This window comes from Lynx canadensis, chromosome D2, assembly GCF_007474595.2.
Source record: "Lynx canadensis isolate LIC74 chromosome D2, mLynCan4.pri.v2, whole genome shotgun sequence".
In the NCBI taxonomy this organism is placed as follows: Eukaryota; Metazoa; Chordata; class Mammalia; order Carnivora; family Felidae; genus Lynx; species Lynx canadensis.
The window spans coordinates 76,894,110-76,900,109 of NC_044313.2; the positions used below are offsets into that span (position 1 = coordinate 76,894,110).

At 38.1% G+C, this 6,000-nt stretch overlaps 1 pseudogene; it reads right to left on the minus strand.

The window, feature by feature from the left end:
* LOC115526941 overlaps positions 1 to 5,586 on the minus strand; it is a 100,424-nt pseudogene extending 94,838 nt beyond the window's left edge.
* Between the last annotated feature and the right edge of the window lie 414 nt (positions 5,587 to 6,000).

Consider the following 6,000-nt stretch of genomic DNA (forward strand, 5'->3'; position numbering starts at 1 on the left):
AAGGTGTTTCAGGAAGACACAAGCATTTGAATCAGTCGACTGATTCAGTGTGGGTGGGCATCATCCAACTCCTTGAGGATCTGTACAAAGCAAAAAGATGAGGGCATTCTCTCACTCTTCTTTTTTTTTTTTTAAATTTTTTTTTCAACGTTTTTTTTTATTTATTTTTGGGACAGAGAGAGACAGAGCATGAACGGGGGAGGGGCAGAGAGAGAGGGAGACACAGAATCGGAAACAGGCTCCAGGCTCCGAGCCATCAGCCCAGAGCCTGACGCGGGGCTCGAACTCACGGACCGCGAGATCGTGACCTGGCTGAAGTCGGACGCTTAACCGACTGCGCCACCCAGGCGCCCCCTCTCACTCTTCTTGATCTGAGACGTCCACCCTCTCCTGCCCTGAGACAAGAGTTCCTGCTTCTCCAGCCTCCAGACTCAGGACTCACACTGAACTACACCACGGGTGTTCCTGGTTCCTCAACTTGCCAACCACAGATGGCAGACTGTGAGACTTGTCAGCCTCCACAACTGCATGAGCCTCTCTCTCAATGTATAGTTGGATATAGATACAGATACAGATACAGGTATAGATATAGATAGTATAGATAGATATAGATATCCTGTATATATAGTTGATGATATAGATGATATAGATATAAATATAGATATAGATGATATAGATATAGATAGTGGTATAGAGTTATATAGAGTTACATAGTTATATAAAGTTATATCATTTTATATATAAAATATAAGAGGCTATTAATATACACAATATGGATTACTCTCCAGGGAATTCTGATGAGTGGAAACAAAATCCAAACCGGAAGAATTATGTAGTGTATGATAATAGCCTTGAAATGCCAAAATTTTAGAAATGCATGACAGATTACTGGTTTCCAGGGGATAAAAAGTAGAGGTGGAAGAGAGGTGAGCTGTAACTATGGAGGGGAATGTAATAATAATGAGCTCACCTTGTGGTGATGCAATGCTCTGTACCTTGGCTATCTGAGTGCAATATTCTGGTAAAGACCTTTTCCATTAGATGGATACAGTGTTACCATTAGGTCATACTGGGTAACTTGTCTGTCTATGGGATCTCTCCATCTTGTATCATACAACTGCGTGTGAATGTACAACTACCTGAAAATAACTTTCAAAACAGTGTAATTTAAAAAGTATTAAAGTTCAGGAAACAGGCTTTCCCAAACTGATAGTATCATTCATTATACACAAAACAGATTTTATGAAAAACAATTTGACACTGTATTGCAAATGTGTTTTAAGTCTCCCTACCTTTTTACTCAAGCATCTCTTTCTAAGGCTTTGACACTATATATAATCACATTATATTCTGTTTAAAGTTTCCATTATTAAAATTAAATGAGTTGATGAGATTTTTGTGCACAAAAAGGAAACTTACCTAAATGCCCGAATATAGAATGATGGCAAAATAAACTATGTTGTTTACATAGAATAAATGCAACCATATATTTGGATGGTGCAAACAATGAGTAGAGAGAGCAAACTATAAGACTATGCTATATGTAATTTTAATTCTGTATTGATAATAGCCAAGTGTGTACTTATTAATATTTCATCTAAATATACTAACAAAGATTGTTTGCTTCATCAAACTTTAGTCAGGCCTAAATTTTCTCCTAGACCCATGTGTGCACAGCTGAAAATCCAGTTTTAGCAAGAATCCTGCTAAGTCAGTTTAATCAGAACTCAGTATCTGATCACTCTAGAAATCTGATCAGATTTTTCATCCTCCACCACCTGTAGGTGATGTCTGATCACCCTGGCCTGTGGCCTGCAAAGAATCCAGCGAGGTTGACTTAGCCAGAATGCCTTTTACACCTGATATTTCCTCTTAGTAATTTTCATTCACTGCCCCCACCCTGATCCTTGGCCATTAATTCCCACATACTCATGCTTTTTAGGTGTTGAGCCCAGTATCTGTCCTGCACTGTGAAATCCATTCTAGTGGGACCTACATCTATCCTAACTGTCCCAAATAAAGTTTGCCTTAACCATCTTTAACAAACGTCACTGATTATTTTTTTCCTTTAACAGTATTTATACCAAAACAAAAGTAATAGTTATGTCTAGAAAAGAAACTAAGGGCTTTTTTTTATAATGTTTTTCTTTATATATTCCTTGTATTTTCCTGATTTTCTACAATTAACATGTTAATTTCATAATCAGAAAAATAATCCTCTAAATTGAAGTTAATACTCTAAGACAAAAAAAAAGATTGATTCTACCTTTTACAAATAGATTATGAATTTCATGCAGGCCAAATTGACAGCTAGTGTTATTTTCGTTCTCTATAACCTTGTTGATTTCTTCTTCACTTGTTCCATCAATTACTGAGAGAATGGTGAAGTCTTCAACCATAGGTTGGATTCTTTTTTAATTTTTTAATGTTTATTTTTGTGAGAGAGAGAGAGACCACAAGTGGAGAAGGGGCAGAAAGAGAGGGAAACCTATTATTTGAAGCAGACTTCAGGCTCTGAGCTATCAGCACAGAGCCTGACATGGGGCTCAAACTCACAAGCCATGATATCATGACCTGAGCCAAAGTCGGACACTTAACCGACTGAGCCACCCAGGCACCCTGAACTTCTTGTTTTATTTCTCATTTTAGTTCCATCAAGTTTTGCTGAGGTTTGTTTTTTTTTTAATGAGGCTTCATGCCCAGCATGGAGCACAATGCAGGATTTGAACTTAGGACCCATGAGATCAAGATCTGAGCTGAGATCAAGACTCAAAGGCTTTTACCAACTGAACTACCCAGGTGCCCTGCAGGTTTTGCTAGAATCTTGAAGCTGTGTTGTTAGATTCAAAATCATTTAGGGTTGTCTTGTCTCCCCACTGAGTTGACTCTTGGCTCTGGAGTCTTCATTATTGGAAATTAGCATACCTACCCCAACTTTCTTTTGTTAAGTGTTTGTCTACCTAATCTTTACCTTTAACTTACCTATGTTTTTATATTTAATGGGAGTTTCTCATAGACAGCATGTAACTTGGTCTTGTTTTTTAATTCAATGTAACAGCTTCTACTTTTTTAGTGGGAGTATTTAGATCATTTTGTTTAGCCTAGCTTAATGCAATGATGCATATGGTTAAATTCATCTTTCTATTTCTCCCATGTGTTCTTTGATTTTCTCTCTTTATGTCCCTTTCTGTGGACTATTTTGACTATTTCTGACTATTTCTTTTATTTCATTTTACCTCCCCTGCTTGCTTATAAGTTAACTTCTTTATTTTATTTTTGTATATTTCCTAACTTTCCCTCCAGAACCTTGAAAGCATTACTCATGGTTATTTTACCATCCTTTTTATTTTTTTTTAATTTTTTAATGTTTTATTTATTTTTGACAAGAGAGAGATAGAGCATGAGCGGGGGGAGGGGCAGAGACAGAGGGAGATACAGAATCTGAAGCAGGCTCCAGGCTCTGAGCTGTCAGCACAGAGCCAGACGCAGGGCTCAAACTCACGGACCGCGAGATCATGACCTGAGCCGAAGTCGGACGCATAACTGACTGAGCCACCCAGGCGCCCCTTTACCATCCTTTTTTGATAGTCACCACTTATCTGGGCCATACCTTACAGGCACATAATATATTCTTGTATCTTATAAGCACACGTCCTCCTGTCTCAGCACAACATTACTCTGGGTTTAATCAATCTCATAAGTAGGTGAGCTGGATTCGGGTTTAGTTGTTGCTTTTGTTGTTTCCAGTGACCTCAGATTCCACCAATGTAGTATTGCCTCAACCTTCAAACCCTTCCCTGACTTCCAAACAGGGTAAAATTCCAGAAACTGCCTGGCTTAGAGATCTCTGATCGCTCTGTCTTCCACCTTCCTCAACTTTTAACCTACTCTCTTTCGATTTTGTAGTCAGGATAAGCTCTCCAATGTCTTCAGAGGCTGTTTTTGCTTTTCAATTCTAGTACTGTTCACAACTGGCAATTATATGTTCATTTCTCGCCTAATTTATTATTTTTACTCCCTTACTGAATTATAATTTCCATGAGTGCTTAGCACAGTCTGACATATTGTGTGTTCCCAGTAAATATATTTTTAAAAATAACAAATGAACTATAACAAGAAGAAAGCACACCAATTAAATTAAGACTAGATGTTAATTAGGAGCATAATGGAATTACCTAGACCATGTGTGCAATGTTGAGTAATTTCAGGCTTACAATTTTATTTTACATAGTGACTCTCTACTTTAAAATATTATTATATTTGATTCATTTTCTTAAAGTATGCTAAGACCATCAGAATTAAATAGATTTTGCTACAAAAGTGGCCTGTTCTATTTAGAGAAGTGCAATTACTTTGATTTAAAATAGTGGCTGATGGTCTCTGGGTCTGCGTACAAATTCAGTAATCTAAATGTGTAAATAGAAGCATGTGGGGTTTATAAAAGTTATCTTGAAACTTGTGCCACACTTAACCACTTTTTTGACACTGTAGTTGCAAAAACCAAAAAAAAATTAATAAGGTAAGAATTTCGACCACTATGATCTTCTCCCAAAATCTTACATATATATTTTTTTCTTTTACATCATCCCCTGACATTTAGCTTATGAACACAGCCTGTTCACCTTAGAGACAAATAAGAAAATTATAATCTAACTGTAAGGTGCCAGACAATGGAATTTTGGTATTTGGATAGCACACTAAAAGAGTGATTTTTAAATTCCTTTTTAAGACCAAAAGATTACAGAATATTTACCAAGTAAGCATGCAATTATTAAGAGGCCTCACTATGCTACAAAATGTAAGGTGGAATTATGGACTCATAATGATTATTTGCGGGTGGAGGGACACAAACCTTCAGTCTATAGGAATGTCCAAGCTAAGTGTCCTATTCTAGATCAGAGTATTTCTAGATCACATCATTGCTCCCAACACAGGTACACATTAGATTTTTGAGAAAGGGGAAGGAGGAGGAGGTGGAGCCATAAGACTGACTCACTCTTAGTATCATGCACTTTGTCAACTGTAGGCAAAGACCTTACATAGTAAGAGAATTCCTGCTTCACAAGCTGGAGGCTACCAAATTACGAAACTGGGAACTGGCTTAGAAGACACGAGGTGGTCCATAATAAAACAGACTATTCCTCCTCTTGCTAGAACATTAAAATAAGTCCACAGATCAAGGGTTGGAGATACAGCTGGTGCCCCCGATGGTTGTAACAAATGACTCATTTTTCATATCATTGTTTCTGATCCTTATGATTCTGAACTATGGCAGTCTAAGACATGGGTTCCTAGGGCCAAGAAACCTCAACCAGGGAACATAATGTTTTTGAAGTATTGGAGTCTGACACTACCACTTCATTCTGGAAGGTGAATCGTGGTTTTGACTGAAATTGTTGACCCTAATATCAATAGGAAATTTTTGAAATCCTAGCTGCAGTGATACCAGAAGCAGTAGAGATGCGTTGAAGACACATCTGGGTTGTCTGCACAGCTTCCTTCCTTTCTGACGATTACGATTACCGGTCTTCTGCATGCTTCCATTTCCAAGAATACTGTGGGAGCACCATAGGCGTTCGACACCATGACCACAGGTGAGTGGACCGCGCATAGGAACAAGATCAACACAGGGACACCCAAGGCCTTTGTGAGGTCAAGACCGCATAGCAAACTCAGAATCTGGTCCATGCAGCATTCTGTGAAGACAGATGCAATAAAAGTGCTTATTCAGCTCAGAAATAATCTAAGCCACTTCCTGGACCAGCAGCAAGATCAAAATTTTGAAGAAAGAACAGACATATTTTGCCCATGAAATGTCAAGATCTAATGTCAAGCAATAGTAATTAAGACACTATGGTATTTGCACAGGGGGACAAAGAGACCAATGAAACCGAGAGAGGACGCCCATACGAACCACCCCTATATGGAGCCCTGATACGTGACGTAAGTGGCTGTACAGAATAGCACTGAAATGAGGAACTCATCAATAACTGGTTGTAA